General features: G+C 44.7%; 1 protein-coding gene across 2 annotated transcripts in view; it reads left to right on the top strand.

Moving 5' to 3' along the window:
• Positions 1-24,329, top strand: part of LOC149864369 (endogenous retrovirus group 3 member 1 Env polyprotein-like) — a 268,641-nt gene that overhangs the window by 98,702 nt on the left and 145,610 nt on the right. Inside the window, exon 4 of one of the 2 annotated variants that reach the window (XR_016442502.1) lies at positions 3,369-4,458. The exons of the other annotated variant lie outside the window; for it this stretch is intronic. The gene's annotated coding sequence lies outside the window, so the exon portion shown is untranslated. Of the gene's footprint in view, positions 1-3,368; positions 4,459-24,329 lie in introns of those variants that run through there. 2 annotated transcript variants of the gene reach the window in all.

Here is a 24,329-nt window from a genome sequence, read left to right as displayed (position 1 = left end):
TAAAATCTTAGCATTAACCTTTTGAGCTGGTGGGACACATTTTGAATCAGACACATTTGATCATTGTCTAAAGTTGTGCAATTGGTTCAGTGGAACATTTCTGGAAACCCTCATAGGCCACATCCACACATGGTGTGGGCATTTGGTTTCTCAGGGACAATTAACAACGGTGCACCTTGTGCTGGCGCTAGTTGTCCCCAGGAAACGCCCATGTCACATGCGTTCTGGCACATGGCAAATTATCCTGGGGGCAGTAGGGGAGGCTGGGCATGGCTCTGGGCAGCCTGGCTCTGCTTTTAAGTGGCATGTGCTGCCCATGTGTGAGCTGCTCTTTTTTTTTCCTCCATGGGTTTATCCAGGGGTCAAAAAAACCCTCTGAACTGCTCCCTTGCAGTGCAGAAAACAACCTAACGTGTTATTCAGGCATGTCTGCAGTGCCACATGCCACATGGCTGTGCTTGTCTGAATGCATCCGTAGTGTTCAAAATGTTCACTGCATTGCAATAACACTCCTAAACTCTAGGGCAGGGGTAGGAAATTATTGCAGTTGGTGGGCCATTTAACAAGTTGTAATAAGTTGTTCAGGACCGCACACATAAATTCTTTCAGAAGATATCATTTTAATGAATTATAGATAAAAAAACAAATCATATACTAAATTTAAAATCAAATATCTACTATAACATACTTTAACTTTATTTCAAAAAATAATTTTGTCCTGATTTATGTTTTTTGAGTAGTATATATAGAGGCAATTGCATGATAGCTCCAAATAAAGTCTTATTCTTGTATGCTGTGAAAAGGGGTGTGGGGGAGTAAGGGGTGTGTGTGGGGGGAAGTGTGCGGCATTTGTAGGGTGCCTGTGGGGGACGGGGTATATGTGTTGGGGGGGGTGTGGGGGGGGAGGGAGTCCCAGGAGCTGGCTGGGAGTGGGAAGGGAGAATGGGTAGGCAGGGGGCACGTACAGCAGAGCTCACCTGGGTGTTGTGGTGCAGATGAGGTCTGAGCCCCCCTGCATCCAGCCTGTGGCTGCCCCTGCAGCACTCCGCATGTGACCAAGACCCACCCACTTCTGCCCAGGGCATCCCATGTCATGCTCTTGCTGGCAACCACCCTACTCCCACCAGACATCACTGCCCCAGCCCCAGTCCCTGTCCCTAGCCAGCGTGCAGCTTCCTGACAGGACTGCTGCATCTGCAGATCTGGGCCCCAGGCCATATTTTGCCCAGCTGTGCTCTAGGGATTAAAGTTCCTTTCTTTTTAAGAAACCAAAATCAAAAACATAATGTATTAATTTACATAGTTTATCAACGGATTTAACACCTCCCCAAATATACACAAGATGGACATAATCTTCTCTCACCAGTGCTACCACAACCTAAGTCAATGTCCACAGAAGTCTTGTGTTCCTTCCACAAGTCTCCAACAGTTCCTCAATGTTTCTTTTGATGCCAGGCCCCTGTGTTTCTTCATCTCTGTACTATAATTCACCCCCTCCTTTTACTTGTGACACTCCATAACCCATGTCTCATTATCTTCTTCTCATTTCTGCTTTTAATTTTTAAATGTATTCTATATATCAGTCTTAAATGTTCACTTGTAGAACTTGCATTTCAATGTTCAAAGAAGTTTCTCAAATTTTCTGGTTTGGAGGCAGAAAAAGATTGATTTTTTTAGCAAATTCCAAACATTTTTATCAAATTTCTAAGCAAGCATTGTTTTGCTTTCTCCACTGTTGAACTCTGACTTGATAGGACAACTTTTCCATTACTAAAACTTTCCAATCTTTTGGAAACCAGTCAGTGATTTTGGCAGTGTCACTTTTCTTCCAGGCTTTTGCAATTGTCATTCTTTCTGCCTCTAGAGCAGAGGTTCCCAAACTTTTTCTTACTGCATACTCCCTTCCAGATTTGCCAGCTGCCTCTGTATCCCTACCAGCATACAGTTTATAGTTTAACCCCTTAAATGCCAATTTTTATTATAATGAAAATTAAATCCACTATTACACAATTTCTCCAATATACCCCCCCAGGGATGTCTTGCATACCCCCATGGGGTACATGTACCACAGTTTGGGAGCCCCTGTTTTAGAAGATGAGTGATTAGTTCCGTATGACACGTGTTACAGAGTTCTCAGGAAGGCTCTGTAGGAACACAAAGGAGTTATCTAATAGTTGGCACTTGTTATTTCCCTTAGTATGTCTCCAACTTTCTTCCAAATCAGTTTAATTCTGGGATATGTCCACAACATACAATAGAATCCCCCTAACTGACCATGCTCCCTCCAACATTTGCCTGTTCCTATACCATAAAGGTTGCAGGGTTGGTCCTGTGGTCAGATGCATGCCGCTGACATGAAAACAAATGAAGCAGAGTGCACCTTTCAAAAGATGATTAACCCTTTATCCACTTCAAGTCTTGTATCTGCTGCTTCCCTGTGGTTCATGGAAGCATAAAAAAGTAGGGGTCGAAGAAACCTCAGGAGGTCAACTAATCAAGTCCCCTGTTCAGGGCAGAATTATCCCAGACTAAACCATCTCAGTCAAATGGCTGTCTAACACACACTTGCAAGAGGCAAGGATTTTCTTAGGTGATATTTTTTGATTGGACCAACTGCATAATTGGGATAAAGTTGAAATCACCCAAAAATCCTTGCTTTTCATATAATTCCTGGACCATCACAGCTGCAACATTGGAAATTTCCAGGAATGGAGATTCCATAGCTTCTCTATGTAGCTTGTTCTAATACTTGACCACCCTCATAGTCGGAAGGCTTTTCATTATCTCCAGCCTAAATTTCCTGTACTGCAGCTTGAGGCCATTGATCCCAGTCCTTTCCCATACAGTCACAGAGAAAAGTCTATTTATGGTTGCATAAACCATTGGGTGAATTGCCACTTAGATGGAGCTCAATTTGAAGAAAATATGAAGGGATTTGAACCTTGTGCCTGCCAGCACTGAAGTTAATGCTAAAATATCTGATTCCTTAGAAGCTAGGGGATCAAGAAAGTATCCAAAAAAATCCCAAAGATATCAGCAATCTGGATTACATTTTAATAAGGGACATGCACAGGATTAGAGATCTCTATTTAAATGTCAGAGTTGGACAAACAAAATGTGACAGGGAAAGTTAGAGATTAAAGATCCAGCTTCAATACTTAAACAAAGATAGAAAAAGGGAGTTCTGCTTAGGAGACTTGGGGATGAGACAAAAGGGTGAGTGCAACTGGGCTTTTTATATATTTTTGAAAACACCAAGACATGGAAAAAATGAAATGATGGTTACTGGGAAATTTCTTTTAGACTTCAGAGAATGAGACAAAGAGGTAGCATCAAGGATTTTTCTTTCTTTTTTTTTTCTTTTACAGATAGGATGAAAAGTTTCTGACTAAAAACCTGAAGTCTATGTATGAAGCTGTGCTACTGATGTACAACCAGGGCAAGAATTTTTCCACCTCTGCTGCTATTGCCTTGTAGTGCTACAAAGAATCTACTTGCCTGGATTCAGCTTTTTCTTTTGAATAGATGAAGAAGATATTCATTTTTTATTAACATCAGTGAGCAAAGGTTGTATTCCTGGTCGGTAAATTTACATATCAGTTTTGGAGCAGCAGCAGCAGCAGCAGGTTCATTTCATTCTCAGAAGCATCCCTCCCTAAAAATTATTTGTAAAAAACAATGACATAGAAAATAAGCCAAACATCTCCAATGAGCCAAAGAAGCATTTTTGTATTGTATTTCATTTTATAGCATATATCCAGGTTCCGTAAATTATTTTCTTAACCTGATTATGTAGTTGTGATTTTTGTAACATAAAATGTAACGTTCATTTTGTTGGTATGAAACAGAGACATGAAAATGGAAAAAAATTATGGCTTGGGCACACAAAGAGAAGATGGGATGCAACAGAGCAATCGATTGAGAAGCAAAAATCTTGCAGGCACTTCTCTGATTTGTTTTTGGATTTCTGTGATTTTGGCTGGTTCCCTTAGATTTATTTTGCTTCAATCAACATGGGTCAGTACAAAGCCAGAAGGAAGATGATGCATGCAAAAACAAGAAGGGAAAAACACACTTTTAAACTTCTGGGCCCAGTCCTAAAATACTGATAGTGTTCCACTGAAGTACAACTTCATGGGCAACTTACATCAGTGGAGACTCAGAACCACCCTGGCATGTATCATTTTGCCACTCTTATGTAAGACAGAAAGGGAGGGAACTGATTTCTACTCTTGTGCTTTAGCAAGAATGATGAGGCCAATCTATTATAGCTCTGCAAGCCCACTGGTGGTGGTGAGCCTGCACAAGTCACTGGGTCATAAGTGTCAAGTGATGGGGTTACACGTGTAACTGACAGTGGAATTTGTCTGGCATGGGATTTATCACAGAGGATGGTGTTGAAGAAATGAGAAACCCAGGTTGGCTCACTGATCACCAAATGAGTTTGCAGGGAGCACATTTAAGAGAGGATAACTATGAGACAACAAACACAAGGCCCCACAGTGTGTTTTCAGAGATGGGTGGCTGGCTGCAATTTTTGTGCAAGACTTATACGTGTGGTTGCAAAGACAAAGGACCATCCTATAGTTTGGAGGCAGGTAGTTCTGGCCAGCAAAGGATAGAAGGGAGCGTGTCATATTGCAGAGATGGGTGTAGTGAAGATTAATGAATGTTCCATCCATGCCTTGAATGGTGGCAAGGACTAAGAATTCTCAGGAAGGAGGTTAAATTTAGTTAACTTAGGTCTGACATGAATTGAATGACTTGCCAGGGAATGGAGAATACACACGGTCGTATTTGTGGAGGAACAACCTAACTCTTTCTATGTATTTGTTTTACAAAATGAGGGTGAGGACAATTTCCAGCAGTGAATATATGATCCATTTAGCATAAAGCAATAGTTTGCCCAAGGCTGGCTTGTTTTTTCCCCCCATGCATCTGCTTGTTCCTTTGACTCATTCCCATGTGCTGCTATTTCACATTCCTAACCCAGCAATTATCCATCTACATGTGTGTGCATCAAGCATATCAAGCACAGCCAGGTTCCTCCCTGAAGTGTCAAAGGAAAATCAGGAGTTGCCTTTTCTCTTTCCATTGATGTGACCCCCCTGCACAGAGTCCTGTAATTCTTCTATCCACCGTTGAAGTGCATTAAATTAGGGCTACAAAGGTACATTCTTTTAAATCCCTCTCTGCTCTCCTGACAGATTGCATTTCTTCTTTATGACTAATTAGCCACAGGCTTTGAGGAAAATCTGCTGCTTTTTGTCCATGACTTCAGGGCCTTTTTCCATCCAAGTGGAAAAAGACAGAGGTTGCAACAGTAATGCTCATCATGAATTCTCTGCTGACAAAACATGCTACCCAGTTCTTTGTTTCTTGATGGAAGAAAGAACAGTATTTTGGGAAAGGCCTACTCCTGGGCTGTTTTGCCTCTGGTATGCAAGGTTTTCTTTGCCTAGGAGAAACATCTGAAAGGACTAATGAATACTCAATCTCCTCTCTGGCCATCCGAGTTTGCAATGGTCAAATGGATGGAGCCCCAGAGCATGGAACTAAACTATCTTACAGGCCATAAACTGTGAGGAAGGAGTGATAAATCCACCATGGGCCAACAAATTAAACTCAGACAGCAAATTATACTCAGAACATATCTGAACTCCAGCCTTGATGAAGAGGACAGAAGATAAATAATGTTACCTGCCAGACCTGGGAAGAAGGAAATGGAACCCAGTGCATATAAGTGTCTCTTGCTAGAGGCCTGTGCTGTTGGGCCATAGTTCAACAGAGCATTTAAGTATGAGAGGTTTAAGCAATTTCCTAAATTGAGGCATTTGTGCTAAAGGCCCCAGGTTGCACCTTTTTGAACAATTCATAGCATGGCTATCCTTGGCTTGTGCCTTCCACAGGTACACATTTCTTTGGGTTGACAGGCAGAGCAAAGGTCAATTTGTTCAGAATTGTTCTTCACTGGGTCACCAAAGGTTAGGAACCATGGCCATGAAAGGATTTTTGTGCATATATATCAAAGTCAAGGACTCGAGGGGCTTCACAGCCACCCCTGGAGAGGCTCCATGCCACACAAGGCATTTCCAATGGAGACAAACTCATAGGCGAAAACTGCATCTGTCTCAGGAAAGTAAGTGCATATATGTGATTCAGGCAATTACATGAGCTGAAATAGAATGTCACTGGGAGACCTAGGTGCCTAAAACCTGCATCAATGTCATTTATGCAGAGAAATACAATTATTTCCTCAGGTACCTAGGTCCACTTAGACACATAGCTGGAACAGAATTAGACCCTGTGAATCTTGTCTATGACTAGTTTTTTGACTGTATCCATCCTGTAAGCTATAGATTCTTCTTACTGGCAAATATTTTTCACAGTCATAATTGCTGGTTTAGGTCAAAGAAACATGAAAACAGGAAAATAAAATTAAACATTTTTGATGGTTTCAGTTCAGAATGAGCTTCTCTGAAAAGAAGCATTTTCCTTCTTTTCTTTCATCTTTTGCTGATACTGTTATTGTGCCATAGACAATGCTGCACATACTGGGGCTTGGTTTAGGCAACTGAGATATTCAGACAAATTGCTTTTTTCTACTGGAATAGCAGAATGTCATTAAAAAGTGTCAATTAATGTTTGAGAAAAGGTGTTTTTCTATTAGGGCATAGATGATATATTTGCTTGCACACAATGCAGATTGTTATAACCTACTCTCTCTGCTGCATTCTATGAATTGTGAGAGGATGTTTTTTATTCTAAATTAATTTTTGGAAGCTGAAGCTCAGGACCAAGATTTATTGGGTGTATCATGGTCACAGACTTTAATGAGGGACCCACAAGTGATTTTGAAAATTGAAAGATCCAGACACGTTATATGGTCCTTGAATGGTTGCTATGGGTGCATACACACATGCAGGTAAGTGCACTTGCAGTAGCTCAAATAGAAACGGTGCAAATTTGAGCTGGGGCTTTTTGCCTCGGTGCACGTTCCCGGACATGCAGTTTAGTGTGGGGCAAATTGTGCTACTTGGGGCAAATTGTGCTACTTGGGGCAAAATAAGCCTGCCTGGCTGTTCCTGGATCTGCAGCCAGGGGGAGCTAGAGCCTGGGGCCAGCACATGTGTAAAAAGCTGCCCTGCCCATCAGTACAAAAAGCTGCCCTGACAAGTAGCTCAGGGCTACTCACTCTCAGGAACTTCTGGGGCCCAGCCAATTGGTATCTGGGGATACTACCCCTTGTGCCAGCTGGACTGCTGCAGCATCCCTGAGAGTTCCCTGCACTCTTTACCCACTTCAGCAGTCTGGCTGTGGGGGCTGCTACCTGGCTGTGACCTGCTGCACACCTGCCAGACCCGGTATGGAACTACACAGCCAGTAGAGGCATCTGCCCTTCTGAGCCAGCTGTGCCTACAGCGTTGGCCTTTGTGTAGCACTATGGCCATGTGTGCCCCCCTGCTTGGCCACCTGGGCAGCTATCACCTGGAAGATGTTCTGGGTGTGGTGGCCTGCTTTGAACTGTCAAATCATGTCCTCCTGGCCCCAGTTGGCCAGCAGGTCAGCCACCTTCAGCTGGGTTCAAGGTGCCAGCCCTGAGCAGGCTTTTCTGCCTGGGTCCTGCCAGTTGCCTCCCTGGCAGGAATTCTTGTGTTCCCTATTTGAAAACTGAAAAATCCCTTATAAAAAAAATCCCCAAGTCACTCTGTAAAATACCCCAAAATCCATGTTCCTCCACAACTGAAACAAAAGACCACTATATAGAGAGAGCAAAAGAGACCAAGAGACAGAGACACAACAATCTGTTGAGCAATGTTTTATTGATATATCTATAGTGTTAAAGTAATTTGGAAACCTACCAGTGTCTGTACCATAATAATACAATGAATTCTAAATACCTATATGTTTTGCTGTTTGTCTTTGGTTTTCGTACTATAGAGCAGTTAAAGTTCCCTCTGACCCCTTCACTGATCAGGATGTGAGGATTGCTGCCCCTACGGCCACATAGCCTGCCAGCAGGTTTCATCCTGTCTGGTAGCTGGGCACACAGGGTATGTGCTGGGGGGATGTAGGGTTTGCAGAAGTGGTGTGGGAAGAGGGGTGGGGGGATGTGGGTGGCTGTGGAGAGATGTAGGAAGTCTATGGGGTATGTGGATGGATCACAGGGGGACTGTAGGGAGAGGTGGGTTCCCTGCCCACCACAGGGCACAACCCCCCACACAGCTCACAGACTACCCCCCACAGGGGCCACAGCCCCCCCCATCAGCCTCCCCAACAGGGGCCACATGACCCCCTCAAGGGCTACCACTTTCCCCCTGCAAGGCCCATGTGCCCCACACTGGCTTGATCCCCCAGCTGCCCCAGATTGCTACTCCACCTAGTCCCATGCCCTGTTGGCTCCTGAAGCCCCCCCGATGGCTGCCCTGCCTAGCCCCACCCCCTGCTTGCACCCCCAGGCCCTCGATGGCTGCCTCACCCAGCCCCAGCCTCCCAGCACTTAAAAAAAAAGAAAACCAAAAAACCTACACTTGTCAGCAGTAGCAGCTGCCATCAGACAGCTGGGGCACTTGGGCTGAGTGGTGCCAGGCCTTGGGTAACAGCTGCAGTGGCCCCAGCTGCCTGACAGTGCATGGAGCTGCACAGTGCCCTGCCGACCCAGGCCACACCCACGTGATGGGGCAGTGGCAGTACAGGTGCCAGGTGGCCAGGGCAGGTCCCTGCTACCCCTCACTGCCCCATGCTATGTGGGGGGAGGGAGGGGACTCTGCCAGGAGGCCCCAGTTAACCTGATGGCAGCTTCTACTCCTGGTGAGTATGGGGCACCTTGAAACCACCTTGAAACCTCCCCATTCCCTTTGCCTGGCCATGGCAGTTAAAGGAATCATGCTAGAAAAAGGTTCCCTGTCTCCCTTTTCTCATAAAGGAGGCAAAACCAGAGGAAGTGGCTTGTGGTGGCAGTGGCACACATAAAGAAGCATTGGGTTTCTTAGCTACAGTGCTTCCATTTATAGTTGCAGACTTTATATATATATATATATATATATATATATATATATATATCACCTGTAGAGACCTCACTTACTGTCCATGGAACTTGACTCCATGTTTCAGTTTGGTTCTTAGCTGGATGAGATATTACTTAGCATGTTAGTTGATCTGAGCAATGATTTACAGATTAAAATAAAGCCCTCCTCAATTAGGCACAACTGAGCAAAATGCAGGGGATACAATTACGGTCTACAAAGAGACTGCGTGTGGTGTGTTCCTGGGTTCAGAGGAAAGTAACATTAGCAGCAAAATGTAGGGGATTTATTTGTACAGCCATTGATACAGTTGCAGGTGTAAAGAGCTGCCTCATGCAAATTCTTCTCTCTACTGCCCTTTTCTAGTCTTGTCTAAGGAACTCTTTATTAATTACCAAATCCCTCATGTGCAGGCAAAAAGCCAGAGGCTTGCTTCTCCTTGAAATACACAAATTGTGTGTGTGTGCATGTGTGCACATGACAGAGAGAGTGTGTAGCAGGGAGAGAATGCAAGGAATGGGGGGGGGTCTCTGTTAGAGAAAGAGAGCACTCTTATTGTGATGACACTTCTCAGTGCTATGTAGAACTAGATTTCAATTCTTGCTATGCTCATTTTAGAGCAGGGACTTGAACCCACATGTAGCATAAGTGTTCTGACAACCAGACTCCTTGCCAGTCTGAAGTGGGTCTCTCTGAAGCTCTCCTGCTGGGTCTGTTCCACTTCTCTATAAACAAATCGATATATACCTCAGTCTCCTACTCCTGCTTTCCTACTCCACACTTTGTGTGCCTCACATAAAATGCAGTAAGGGCGAGAGACCACATTTGAATCTCTCTGGCCTAACAGATATTGAATAATTTATACAAAGTAGGATAGCTCCAGCTGAAGAAACTGAATGTACATCCTGGTGGGCAAGTAAGTCCCAGGTGTGGTTTTAGGCATGTGTAGACAAAACAGGGACCCTAAATTGAAATGGTGGATTTTAAAAAACATTGCTTCAATTTAGGGCTGATTAAACCCCCATGTCATGCACACACCCCACTGACTTAGCTGCCTCTCCAGCAGGGAGGGGAGGGCGAGCTGCTGATGGGAGGAGTTGTCCCTGAGCTGCAGGGAAGGAGGCTGGTGCTTTTTTCTCCAGCAGAGGCATCCCCCCCTCCCTGCTGCAGATGGCACCCACCCACAGGCACCCAGCTGAGGTGGTCCCAGGGGGCACCGTGGCCATGGAGGGAAGCACCAGGGCCCCATGCAGCTCAGGCAGGCAGGCTTTGGGGGCGGGAGGTGGGGCGGGGATCAGGCTCTCTGCTTTTCTCAGAGTTTTAGTTTGCTGCATCCCAAGTCATTTAATGCACATTATGTTCCTGAATTTCCTGCAGTGGCTGGAATTAATGCACAATATGCCACGGAGACATGCAAACACTAACACCATTAAACACCATTAAAGCGGTACAAAAGCATTTAGTCTGCTTTAAAGTGTCTTGTTTCATCCACACATGGCTTTATGCACTACGTCTGATTAGGAACATCAGGATTAGAGCCTGTATCTCCCACACCCCTGGCAAGTGCCCTTAGCATTGGGATTTTGCTGTTTTGTAAAGAGACTTCTCTCACTCTGCTATTTTGTGGTCAGGAAAACCGGACTGGCCCAATTCCTGGGCTTTGATGCTGAAATCCTCATGTTAGAGGGTCTCAAGCAGAAACAGGCCAGGCTAAGGGTGTTAACCACATTGTTTTGCTCTGCATTTTACTTGGGGCTAACTTAGGTGGCTTGCTACTCAGTTGGTTTCCGTAGCCTTGTTCCTTGCCTACCTGCCTGTAGCAGGGTGTCTGTCCCTTTAAGGGGGAACAGGCAGCCCCATTGAGAAAGCTCAGATGCAGGGCATTTAGATAATGAGAGAGTTCCCCAGGTAGAGAACAGAAAGGCAGCAACTAGTTAGAGAACAATTTGCAAGTAGGAGGCAATCTGTGAACAGAATAAGCTTGTTAGCAAGGAGGAGCCAGGCTTCTGTGCTGGAATCAGAACCAAAGGGCTCCCCTCCTAGTGCCCAGAACAGGGTAGAAGCATTTGTTTTTTGTTTTTCTATTTGTTCATTGCTTTGCTGCTCAAGGACTGTACTTTATTTGGGAGGGCTAGCTCAGGATCAAATCTAGAGGGGATGCAGATGCACCCTGCTTTCGTTTCTCTTCCACTGAGCAGCTTCGCTGAGCCAACCTGACTATTCAGAGCAAGGTGGGACTAAAGGGAGACAGGCTGGAAAGGAGTGGGTTAGGGCAGGCGGAAGAGGGGGGACGGAGACATTTAAAGGGCATAGGACAGTGATTTTCAACCCTCAGGGTGGGGGGACAGGCTGGGGACACATGGACTCAAAGCTGCTCCTTTCAGCCTGGCTCATCCCCTACTTCTTGCAAGCTCCTAGGGCTCGTGGAAGGGGAGGTGGTGTCCTACTCACAGAAGGAGAGGCTGTGACAGTAGAGGTTGTGCTTGCTCACTCAGGGGCAGACAGGGGCTGGAAGGCAGTCCCTCTTCCTCCTTCCCCCTCTCTGAGCTTCATGTATTCTGTTGTCATCTGCAAACGGTGGGGAAAAGCAGCTCCTCACCCACCCTGCAGCTGGCGCTCCCTGCTGCAGCCGCTTGCAGCCTGCCCGGGGCTGTCCTGAGCAGGCACAGGTAGCCCCACAAGGGCTGTGAGCACCTGCAGTGTGGGGCACCAGCCATGGGGGGGGGGTCTGCTTTTTCCCCCTGCACTTAGCACCAGCTTGTAACCCACCACTGCTACCAGCCTGCGCCCATGCTGGCTCTGGGCTTGCCCATTGGGGCTGCACCACGGCAGCAGCAGCAGCTGCACACCCCTCCCCCCCCACTTGCTGTGCTGGTCAGTGTTTGCTGCTGCTGCCCACCTGGAGCTCACTCCATGGTAGACTGCGGTGAGGCTGCCACCACTGCCTCTGGGCTGCCCAGCGTGCGAGCTCCAAGCGGGCAGCAGGAGAAAACACTGCCCGGGGTGGCAAGCAGGGAGGCCACAGCTGCTGCTACTATGGTGCAGCCCCAACGGGTGAGCCCATAGCCAGTGTGGGGCCAGGTTAAAGAAAAGTGGCCCCTCGCCCGCCCCGTGGCTAGCGCCCTGCACTGCAGCTGCTCACAGGCTGAGTGGGGCTGCCTGTGCCTGCTCAGGACAGCCCTACACAGGCTGCGAGAGGCTGCAGCAAGGAGCGCCAGCTATGGGGCAGGGGGCCTGCTTTTCCCTGCGCTCTACACCAGCTCCTTCCCTGCCAGTGAGCAGGGGGTTGGGGCTGTGCACTGCCCCCCACCTGTACCATGGAGCTGGCAGGGCACAGGGCCCACGCTGGTGTCCCAGGGCCAGCGCCAGCAGGAGGACCCAGAGCAGGGTGGCAGGGGTACAGGGTCCCGGCCAGCAGGGGCTCGATGGAGCTGGGCCAGCTCCCCCTTCTTCCTGCTGGTGCAGCCCAACCTGGCTCCACAGACCCTGCCAGCCTGCACCCTGCTCTGGGCCCTGCTGGTGTTGGCTCTGGGACATTGGTCCCAAGAAATTGGGACATTGGTCCCAAGATGGTGACCAGGGGATGGGGCACCTGTCAAGGGGCGGGACTACCCATGTGGCCCTTGACAGCTTGCCAAAACTGAAATAATTGCTCACTCCTGAACTAATGAGTACCCAGGATTGCCTGGTACCTTTACTAAAGGAGCAGGGGTTGTGCAAACAGGTTCTCTTCCCCACTCTTAAGTCCCCTGGGTGCAGGGAGTCACTGGGAGGGAATCAGGGACAGGGGGTGCTAGAGGAGGTTTTCTGGGAGAGCTAAAGAAAGTAGCAGGGAATTGTGGCTGTGTGGGAGCTCCAGGAGAGAGCTCAATAAAGTACAGCAGAGAAGAGGCACTCCAGGTGCCGAACACAAGGGAGCTGCCTTGGGGAAGCATTTGGGGATGGTGTGATTGATTGCAGACATCCAGGAAAGACTGGAAAAGGGAAGAAACCCTGGTCTCCAGAGCAGCCATACCTGAGGTCCTGACAGGCACCCCCATCTTCTATCCAGACGACAACATTGCAACACCTCTTCTGAGGCAGAGCGAGCGCCGCTCCCCAGGTGCTCAGCTGTAGCCACTCCACAGGGGCTACTTTGCAGCGGGCAGAGTGATTCTGTGGGGATCTGGCTGATTAAGTGTATATACCTGTTATAAGTTGCCTGATTGTTAAAAGTTGATAACAAAATTGTTTTTTGCTATATGATAAGTATTTGCTTTATCTGCTAGTATAGATTATTATTGAGCTCATTTAAAATAGTTTGTTTGTTATTTATGAGATGTTGAATTTGTCCCTCTCAGTTATAATTGTAAAGAATAACTTATTGTAAATATTTATTTAGTGTGTGGTCTGGTGCGGGGAGGTCCACAGGACAGCACTCCAGTGAGTGGTGCTCCCAGCCTCTAGACGGAGAGGGAGTAGACCTATTAGTACCCTGAAAATTTGGACATGGCTGTAGGTAGCACCACCACTAGGGTTACAGTAATATAGTGATACAATTAATACAATAGTAAGTAATGTAATGATTATGTTATAATATTCATATTATATTTATATTTAGTTTTGAAATAGGTGCCTCTAAATTCTGACATCTGGTAGATGAGAATTTTGAGTCTATAAAGACTGAGCACCACTGAGACAGGGTATGCACTAGGGAGCCCAGCAGGGGTCCAGGGTACCCCTGAAGGAAATTCCCATCCCTCTTTCCCCCCCTCCTTCCAAGTGGCCAGTGCAGGTGCTGCCATAAGGGAGCAGACTTCTGGCAACTAAGTCAGCAGGGTATAGGGTAAGTGGGGAAGAGCCCTAAGTGGAGCTCCTTAGAGAAGGGCCCATCCCATCTTCCCCACTCCCCTTCATATGGTCAACACAACTGCTACCATGAAGCAGCAAACTGAAGGGAATGGGTTAAGCAGCAAGGAATCCTAAACCTGCTCTTCAGAGTGCAGCTCTTCCAGGTGCATGGCCAGCTGGGCTCCAAATCCCAGCCCCCTGCAGCTGCACAAACAGCAGCAGCAGTGACAGCCCTGGCTTAACTTAAAGGCAATACTTCAAAAAGTCCTAATGGCATGTGTTTCTGCAGCCCTCTTCACTACACTTCTGCAATGCCTGTTACACTTTCACACCTTATAGATCTTACCGAGTCAAGTTACTATTCTTGAGGCAAGGATTTTTTGTTATCATTTATTAGGCCAGCTATATAGTCGGGACAACTGTTGGATAAACTTTTGGGGATCAAGTACCAGTCCTCAAGTCATCTTGTCCAACAGCCCTCCCAGCTGTCAAATAAACAATATCACAAAACATTGTTGCCGGAAATTGAAACTTTGGCTTTATTCAGCAATGGGTGAACAGCATATCAATGGACTGGCCCAATTGAATATTAATTTAGACGTGGATATAAATTCTAGTGAAATGATGGATACAGTGTCAAGGTATTCAAGGTTAGGTTTTAGTTTATGAATCTGAGTAACAGATGTACATTTAATTGTACTGACTTTATTTGCCTAGTTTGTTGTGTTTTTGTACTTAATTTATAATATAGTAACTCAGTGCACATTCCAATAACACGGTATTTGGTTTTGTTTCGATCTTGCACTGAATAATATAATCCTAGACCCCTAGAATATTAGGAAAGCATCTGGATTCCTTTCAACTGGAGAAAAATGTGTTGTTATGCACAGTGATGCACCACACCATCTGCATCTCCCATTTCAAAATCCTAGATCTGCCCATGGGCTGGCTGAACAGCTCCTCAGAGAGCAAAACCTGCTTGAAGAACCGAGTCGGCTGGGCAACCTGCTTACAGACCCATAATTGTCCTGGGCAATGTACAGGGAGCCTGGCTGCTCAATTATTCCACTAAGTTACAGAGCACACAGTGATTTCATGGTGCAGTACTGAGTGGAGTACAAGTACCTGTGAGGACCTTGCCTGGAGTGCTCTGCCTGCTTTAATGAACGAAGACTCCTGACACTTGTTAGCTTTTTCCTCTCTTTTTACAAAACTAAAGGGCAAAGAACCTGACTCTCCCGTCCCTCAATAACTAAGGTGTAGTAACCCTCATTTGGGCAAAAAAATGCATGCAAAATATGCATGCAAAATATGGCTGGGACTGAGTGGTACTGTTTTGTGTTTATTCTAATTGCACACAGTGTAAAGCAGGGCAGAGTCAGGTCCAGAAAGATGTAGGATCAAATCCAAAGTCTCTTAATGTCTTGGTCTTGATGGGTAGCACTGAATGACCTATGACCACATAGAAAATCTGTGTCGGATTCATGAAGAGAACCTGGGTCCCAGTTTTCCGTGTCCTGATAACTACCGAGCCTATTTATTAATTTAGCCTCTTTGGCATGTGCAGGGGAAAGCAGTGGGCTAAATTTCCATCTCCCTCAAGGAGCAAAGTTAACATGCAAAATGTTCTTTCCTGAAACATTTGTTATTGGCAGCTTCTGCCAAGCATTAGAAGGCCAGTAAAATTTCGCTACATAAACTGTGTTGTAATTAGCGTGATTTGTTTAATGTCACCTTGTCTGGCTGTCTGAGAAACTGTCTCAAAATGTACAAACACCACATTTTTTCAGTTGAGGGAGTGCTGTCTGATGGCACTGAGACATTTTTATTTTACTCTGTTATTTTACAATGGCCTTCTCAGATTGCTCAAGCTAGTGAACCAGAGCAGAGTCAATCAAGAATTCTCAAGTGAGGAAAATTACAGCCATAAGACATAATAATACCACTAATATTAAGTTAATAAAAGGTAATAAGCTAATATTAATTAAATACATGTGTTATATTCAGGGCACTGTACAATCCATCATAGAAGCATTCTGACATAGTCAAATTAGAATAATGAAATACTTTTGTTGTGTAGATCCATAAGTTATCTAAGAGGGAGATTAGTGAGGCAGGGAAGCAGGGAAAGGAGGCTCGATGGCAAGAAATATGGTGGCAGGTAGCATGAATATTGAGCAATATCTTTGAAGAATTACTTATCTTGAAAGAGGGAATGATGGACTGGGATGCATTTCCAGTTGGGAGAATGTGCCACACCCCAGAGACCATCATGGCAAAGGTACAAAGACCTGCCCTCAACCTGGGAACATCTTCAGTGAGGTGAAATTGGAGAAACATTCAGTACCCATGCATGAGGCAGTTGAACGTGGGGTTTGCTGTAATAGATTAGAGCAGTAGCCTATCTGGTCTGATATTCTCTGGGCGCATCTACACATGCCCCTATGACGCTGTTGTTACTGCATCATCATTTAATACTTCCAAAAAGTAACAGCCCATACTTGGCAGTCCATGCAGCGCACAGTTATTTTTAGCCACTGTGTTAGTGAGGGAGCATGTTGCTACAGCGACATAACTGCAACATCACAGTTTTTGCCTGCCAATGCTACGTCACCGTAGCATCATACCACCTCATGTAGATGTGCCCTCTGTGTCCTGGTAGCTAATATGTCAAATAAGGGATTAGGCAATGAATGGCAATTGGTTTTTTGTCCTAAGGAAAAAAGTTGACATCCTTTACATATTTTTAACCTAGCTAAAACACACACATTTGTTTATGCCAATATCTGAACTCCTATTTTGGACCCTGGTGAGATCTTGTCCTTGGTGATGTCTTGTGGCAGTGAGCTCCACAGGTTAATCATGCAAAGGGTATTTCCTTTTAGTTGCCTTTCAGTTCTGTTCAGTGGCTTAACAAGAAAAGGGAAATGCATAGTTCTGACTCTCCTTTTCCATATTAGTCTTCTGCTGTGTAGATACTCATTGTACAGTACACAAGGTTGACAACACTATTAAGTCATTGAGCCATATATATAGGACAGAGGAGTACGTGGTAACTAGGGACAGGCAGCCTGAGCTGTCTGTAATAAGAGATGGACTGAGTTCAGAAAAGAACAGATTGAGTGTTCATAGAGCTACAGAAAATATGAATTCTGAAGAAAGGTAAGTGCATTAAATTTTATAAAGTCACAATAATTGTCGGCCTCGGCCTTGAAAAAACCTACAGCTAGCATAGCGGAACTAAAACAGGTCGGAACTGAAGTGCATGATGGCATTACAACCTGGTGAATTACTTCAAGTTTCTCACTTCCATGAAGAGCAGAACTCCTCTATAAAATATAAAATATAAAGTGGGGAAAAAAAGGAGGCATATATTTGGATGAGGAGAGAGGCAGAAGGAGCACTGAGTGACCAACTCAGAGCTGGCATTATCTAATCAACTTTGTTTTTTCCCCAAATGCTCTGATTTATTCTGCTTAATTGAAGCAACATCTTAAAATTCACAACACAAATTAAATCTGATTAAATCTAACTTGGTTCATATGATAAAGCACTGCAGCTAAGCTGTGGATAGAAAATACATTATGGTACAACAAATACGTGCAGTAAACTCTGATAAGGGCAGAGGTAAATTGCTTTTCATGTGCAATTTTACCTCAATAAAGCTTTAATCAAACTAAAGTATTACAGGGGAAGAAAAGAAAACCTCATAATAGTACCTTTTAGTCTATTAATAGCCAGGTAAAATCACAAGTTAAATTCACTAAAAAAAGCCAAGGCTGTGTATTAGTTTTCTATTATGAGAATCAAACAATTAAGTGAAAGCAGCATCTAGCATGAAATAATTCATGTTTATAACAGATAAAAAACATGTAAGATCAACCTGTACACAACTTGGAGTTTATCTACACTGAAACTGTTATCAAAAGGGGAGGAATGGAAATAAATAGAAACAGTTGACTGGCGCTCATATTCACAATTACATCACCATTTTTTCAGACAAATGACAAACAGTATAAATAATATATAACCCATAAATATAGTGAAAATTCTAACCTTGTGTCTGAGGAGAAGGCATCTTGGTTTCTCAGAGTCAGTAGTTTTTAACTATGCTCATAGATATCAGGAGTTAACGTTCCAGCAGTGGTCCCTGACATGTGGTGGGTCCTTGTCCCATACAGAGGGAGCCCCAGCCTTGGTGATGAATTAAGGCCCCTACTCTTCCTGCACTGGTTTTTCACCACCATTCACACCTGTGTTAAACCTGCTTATAACAGAGTTGGGCCATTTCCAAACCCCGCTCTCATGTACAAGGGCTGGCAGTGCCCCAAGCTGCACTTCTGTACAAAACACACACAAGCATGTGAGGGGTAAGTAGCAACGACACACTATGCCCTGCTTAAAGGCTTGGCTATTTAGTTCCTGTGACTGAGGACTTATCCTGCCCAGCAGTGGCACTTTCAGACATGCTTTCCTGAATTTGTGGTGGCATAGCCACATCTGTATGACACTGCCAGAACATGGGCATGGGCAAACTGGCACTTAGCCCAACTGGACATAGCCATAATGCTTCTGCTCAGAAGGAAGTTCACATCGACAAGTGTGGTGGGTTTGGATACAGGTTTGGATGTACCACTGCCTGGTATGGTAAACTGGTATACAGACATGGGCAATGTGAGGTTTTATGTGATGGGGCGGAGAGGGGAAGGCAAGGTACCCAAGAAGCTACATCCAATCCTCTCAAAGATTGCTGGGGGAAGAGAAGGATCTTGGGTTATACAGGCCAATCCAGGGGAGGGAGAAGTAATACCCACAAAGACTGGGATTGAAGGAGAACCATGAAGGAAATCAGTTCTCGAGCAGGCAGAAGGAGATGAGTAGCTAGGCCTAAGAGAAACTGAGGAAAGCATCCTGAAGTACAAGACAGCTTCAGAGAGAATTTTAAAAGAAGCACATAAAATATCAGAAGATGTTGTGGCCAAAATGGACTACTCTTAACACATGGAAAGAAGACAAGCCTGGCTGTCTGAAAGGGTACCTGTCTGTGCTGGGAGAGAAAGAGTTACAAAAGAGTCTGGGGAAGTATGCTTCTTTATTTACTACAAGACTGAAGTAGGAGCCCACTATGACTTTGAAGGATTTCTTTCCAGATGTTAATGACATAACTGAGCACCACATCAACTGACTACAGTTTCACAGGACGTGGAAACAGTGTTGGAGGTGTGGGCAACCAAGCATTCTACCAGCAAATAGGCAAGTTCTAGCATCCAAAAAGCTGGATCTACATTATATAGATTTTGGAAAACTTAATATAGTATCACAGTTTGCACTGGCAATGTGTAAGGGGTGCACGCGGGTGCATGTACACCCCCTGAGCATGGCGGTGCACCCCCTGCAAAAAGGCACCACTGACACTGCCAGAGGCACCTGTGAGTGGTCACCACTCGCCACCCCCCTCACCGCCGACACTGCTGGTGGTGTCTGTGGGTGGCCTGTCATCGCCACTGCCGCTGCCAATGCCGCTGATGGTGTCTGTGGGTGGTTGCTGACTGCCAGTTGGAGCTCACCATCCCCTCCACCCCCTGCTGCCGACAGCACTGCTGCCTCCTGCTGGAGCTCGCCATGTCCCCCCAGCCACCAGGGGCATGTGGCTTTCATAACAATTTGACTTCCAGCCCAGACTGTGTATAGAGTTAGCTGAATGGGTAGGTGATTGGAATTTATCTCTACCATAGATCTGAGTAAAGGTTATTAGCAAAAGTTGCTTAGTTGCCAGAATCAAAGGAGTAAACTGCATTTAAAAACTTGGGGGTCAGTATCAATTCACTCTCCTTTTGTCCAGACTACATGTCACATTTCAGGGATGAATGGACATTTCTCTAAATTGATGTGAAGAATGTACATATGCACAATCAGGTTATACAGTTGTCTACAGCAGCATTTCCCAAAAGTGGGTCACAAGAATATATGAAAGCTGTGAACAAACTTTTAAAATGGATTCTCCTTTAAAGGAGAAAAAAGTGGGAAAATCTTGCTTTTCCCTTGTGGGCTGTCAGTGTTCCAGCCTGTAAGGGGCTGCTTGCCCCCCCAACCCCTCCACCCCATGCACTGGGGGGCTGGGGCATGAGGGCAGTGGGTTGGGAGTAAGAAGCACCGAGTCAGGACTGGCCATCAATGTTTACAAATGGGTCCTGGTACAAAAAAAGGTTGAGAACCACATTTACCAGCCTAAATATCTAATTCAGCTGCTTGTTCTGTTTGGTGTCCATAACCATTTGCAAAGCACTCAGTAACAGAAGTGCTCCAGTGGATCCAAGAAGCTGGATTAATGGTAAAACATGGCAAATGGGTATGGACCCCAAACAGGATAAACAGCTGAATCAAGTATTTAGGCTGAGGAAAGCTCGAAAAGAGAAAGCGCAGCCATTCCAGTGAATCCAAACCCAAGAAGAAAGAAAAACCATAGGCTAGCATAGGTTTTCTGGGAAGAAAAAAGGGTGAAGACTTTTGGCAGAGTTGCTGATGATAAACTCAAATGTGATGCACCCCCTTTTCATGAATACTCTCTCTGGCTTTCTTTTTCCCCCACTTCTGTAGTGACCAGGTCATCTTGGCCCATCAGTCAAGAGCATGATGACACAGTCCTAAATAAACTACTTCACAAGGGGTTAGGAAACAATGAACGAATCATTCTTTGGGCACCAGAAGTCAGGCTGACATAAAAGATATACTTGCTTCTGGCTTGTCATCTATATTCTGTCTTACCTTTTAGTTAAATAACAGGATAACACTAGACAAGAATGCTATCTACTCCCAAAGGAAGTATCCTCAAACAGGGTTGAATGAACTAGTGATTTTGAACTGAAAGTATTCTCAATGAAACAACAAAGTACATTTGATTTTTCTATCACATCCTCTAGTCAATCTGATTCTGAATACAGAGATAAATGCTCCTTTGTAAGGTAAGAATTTCAGGTGATGTTTGGTGGTTTGATGTAAGGCTGTCTTCTGAAGATGTTTTCTTACCAGTGTACTACAGTAATGCCTGTGGTGATGCTGGAATTAACAAACTTATTCCATCTCATTTCTAACCAGTTCCAAGCCTGGTTAATACCAGTGGTGACAACAGTAATCCCAGTGGTGACAACAGATGCAAGCCAATGACCATTCTGCAACTGATAGGCCTTAGAAACTGGATAAGCAAAAACAGATTTTCATTTGGGCCCATAAGCTCTGCTTAGCTGATGGGCAGGGAAAATAAAACCTGACCACTACTATTAAGAAGTAGAATTAACTGAGATGCTGTTTCTTGTAAGATTTCTAAATTGGATCATCAAAGGCATAACCCAAGTTCACCTGAAATCCATGGAAAGTCCCCACTTATTTCCCTGGGAATTGAATCAGGCTTTTCATAGATTTCATAGATTTCATAGGCATCAGGGCTGGAAGGGACCTTGGCAGATCATCAAGTCCAGCCCCCTGCCCCAGGGGCAGAAAGTCAGCTGGGGTCAAAGGATCCCAGCAAAATAAACATCCAGATCTCTCTTAAAGGAGTCCAGAGTAGGTGTTTGCACCTCTTCCGGTGGCAGTCTGTTCCAGGCCTTGGGGGCTCGGACAGTAAAGAAGTTCTTCCTTAGGTCCAGCCTGAAATGGTCTTGGAGGAGTTAGTGACTATTTGACCTTGTCATCCCTTGGAGAGCTCTGGTGAACAGGCATTCCCCCAAATCCTGATGTGTATCCCTTATACACTTATAGGTAGCCACCAGGTCCCCCCTGAGCCTGAGCTTTTCCAGGCTGAAGAGTCACGTAGCTCTCAGCCTCTCGTTATAAGGCCTGTTCTCCTGCCCTCTGATCATGTGCGTGGCTCTCTTCTGGACTCGCTCAAGAGGCATGCAGACACTGGGGTACTTTATTGAACTCCAGACTTCTGGGGTTCAAAAGTCATACTTACTTCATCCTAAATATAAGTCCATTCCTTGTCAGGTCCTGCCCAAGTGAGGGAAAATATATATCCAAGCCTGACTGAAATGCGCAAGTCTCATTAGTTCTCAGAAAACATCTCCTTTGCATATGAAATGACCCATTTTTTATTCATAGCATCACTCAGCCCAGATGTTACTCAGCTCCAAAGTGGGAGACTTTTGGTTTGAGGACTGTAGTTTCTTTCTATGCATCATCTCCTCAGCTCTCAGTCGCACAGGTTGGTCTGCCAAGCTGTCAGAACGTTTCTCCTGCAACTGCATTTTCAGCTGTAGATTTATTCAGGACCCTCTGGATAAAACCCCCAGAGCCTGATCTTCAACTCCCAGGCTCCACTAACGCACCAACAATTTTGTATACAGAAGCTCCTGCAATAGCTTCGCAAGCCCTGTGTCCACCAGGGCTAGAATTTCATGGGAAAACTTCTACTTGGACATATATCGATTCTTTTAGCTGCCTGACAGTCACTGCCCCAAAATACACTTGTATGTAAAACATTGCATGTACCAGTCAAGGCTCCACTGAAATTCTGGTCCATTTACTCCTTTTGAGATACATAGAGTCAAAATACTTGGTTTGAGTAAAGCTGGCAAAAACCTGGCTGTTAATAACAAATGATATTTCCATTGAAACAATCCAAAGGCAATGGATCTTGTACACCTCAACAAGTCCAAGGTATTTCCAGACCTTCTGCTGTTACCAATTCTGTTGGTCCTAGGACATGGTTAGAGCCATACATTACTGATATGAAACCATATCAGTAACAATGGCTCATGGTCATCAGATTGTCTCTAATAAATTTTAAGCCAACTGAAGCTGAATGGAGTTTTAAAATCAGTTAGAAAATTGTCCAGAGAATAAAGAGTCTATCCCAGATCCCACAGTATGTCTATGTTGCACACTGCAGTGCCGTGAGAACAGAGCTATGACTAAATGGGCCAGTGCCGTTATCAGAAGCTGTTTATTGATGGTCCCTGAGAAGCAGAGCAAATTAACCCGTGTAACTCCAATTTGCTGTGGCTTGACTGCTTCTAATCCAGTTTATTTAGACCTAGCATAAATATATAACCTCAGTTGTTCCTCTGAACCTTTGTTAAAAGGGTCATAGGTAAGTAGTCTTGGTCAGCAGTATATCCCCCACAAGAATTTGGGCACCATGGGAAGTTTTCATTCTGCCTAATATAAAGTTTTTAAATAGAGTGAGTGAGTCATCTGGCAAAAGAGGTGTTCACTAGTGCTTTCTAGGCTGATTATTTTCCTCATGACCACTCACTTCTCTGTATTTGTTCTGCTTTACGAATTTACATTCTGAAAATATGCAATAGGGGAGGAACATAAACAGTTACCACATGATATTGCTAGTACACATATTGCTGTGCAGCAGTCAGGGACAGGGTAGAGCATTAAAATTCAGAGTAGCCACAGTATGCATAACCTCCATTACTTCCTAAGTCAAAGAAATGGTGCCTACAGCAGTGCTGAAAGAATCACATGTAAGATGAAGAGGGGAAAAAATTACATACATTCTTTTTTTTAAAATTAGCTATGAACAGACTTGAAACTATTCTTGACATTTTTTACATACTGGTCCCACAAAATGTACTCCAGGTGCAGGTCTTACAGGAACTTGATAATTTTGGTGGTGGCTTCTTAGTGATAAAGGTTGATTCTTTCACTTGCTGGTTTCAGGGAAGCTACTTGTAGAGGCAGGTGCTCTTCAGCATCTGTAAGGTCACATTTGACATAAGATTAACATGCCCCATCCTCTAAGCATGCTGCATTCCCCCAAGCTGGGCACTTCTTAAATTGGAAGCAACCTGGCCATATCTGTGCAGCAGTATATCAGGTGAACTAATTAGCATTGCTGAGTGACAGGGTTAATTAACTTGCCTGCTGTATTCAGTGGATGTTGCTCCATGATTTCATGTTTAAGGAAGCAGTATGCCCAGTGCATCACACCATGCTTGAGGGCACTGATCTGGAGCATAATAACCCTGTGCAGATGTGGTGCAAGACTTATATGGTGTGGAACATAGTTTTCATTCCTTTGTGGGAGTTTATTACATTGATCACGTAAGAGATACATTACATTACATAGATCTTTTCTGTTCTCAGACTGGTAGATAAACATAACTAATTTACACAATGCAAAACCCCTGTCATGAGTTACACAATTGTATTTAGAACCTGAAAGTCGCACTGAAGCTTAAAAAATGTTTTTGCATGTATTTATGCTAGTAAAGCTCAAACATTTCGTAATTGTGGAAAGTGAATACAAAGCAAAATTAAATTTGGACAGACATTAATGGAAAGATTTACTCTGTTCTGTATTAAATAGTTTGTTATATGGAGCTGGTCAGGATTAGCACTCACAGGTCAGGTATGGGATAGGAGAATTCTTCAAGGAAGGGAGCATAAGAGAGCTACTTTGAAAGAGCCACAGTTTTACAGATATCTCAAAGACTCTACTAAAGAAGAGAATTAAACATACCC

This window comes from Crocodylus siamensis, chromosome 5 (assembly GCF_052110815.1).
Source record: "Crocodylus siamensis isolate JL-2025a chromosome 5, ASM5211081v1, whole genome shotgun sequence".
Taxonomy (NCBI): domain Eukaryota; kingdom Metazoa; phylum Chordata; order Crocodylia; family Crocodylidae; genus Crocodylus; species Crocodylus siamensis.
The sequence above is the reverse complement of the archived record's forward strand: the minus strand, read 5'-3'. Positions and strand labels throughout refer to the sequence as shown.